This window comes from Chamaea fasciata, unplaced genomic scaffold (assembly GCF_029207755.1).
Source record: "Chamaea fasciata isolate MVZ Bird 193981 ecotype frontalis unplaced genomic scaffold, bChaFas1.0.hap1 SCAF_3, whole genome shotgun sequence".
In the NCBI taxonomy this organism is placed as follows: Eukaryota; Metazoa; Chordata; class Aves; order Passeriformes; family Sylviidae; genus Chamaea; species Chamaea fasciata.
In genome coordinates, this window is record NW_027094088.1 from 110102141 (window position 1) to 110102779 (window position 639).

Genomic DNA, 639 nt, shown 5'->3' on the forward strand with positions numbered 1-639 from the left:
AGAGAGGAAAAAAAATTAGAATGAAAGAAAGGAAAAGGAAAAAAAAAGTTAAATAAATAAAAGGAGAAGAGAGAGAGATAATCTTTTAAAAAAACCGTCTTAATTTTAGCTTTAAAAATACTGGATTGGGCTTTGGAAGAATTCTATTAGGTAGGACAAAATAATAATAGTAATAAAATTTTAAAAAATAATAAAAGACAGACAATAATTTAAGATCAGAGGAGCACAATGGCGCAAGACCAGTGGTTCAGAGTCTCTTGCCAGGAACATGTGAAGACAACTACCAGGATTTTTTCCCCCACTTCTGTTCTTTCACATTTTTTAAATAATGATTGGGGGGGGAGGGGAATATAATAGTAATAAATAATAATAATAATAAAAGAAAGAAATGAATAACTTATTGGAAGAAATTGGAGAAACATTTTTGGTGTCAGTGCTTTGATTTCTTGAGCTGCACGGTCTGTCTTGCTATCATTTTTTTATTATTATTCTTTTATTCTTTTCTTTTTTTGTTGTTGTTTTGAACAACGTCCTGTCTCCACCTAGACTAAAACAACCTTCCAGAGTGTTCCTTTCTGAGCAACCCCACATCCTCATTGCCCTCAGCTCTCCCCACCTCATCTCACCACCCTGGTTCTG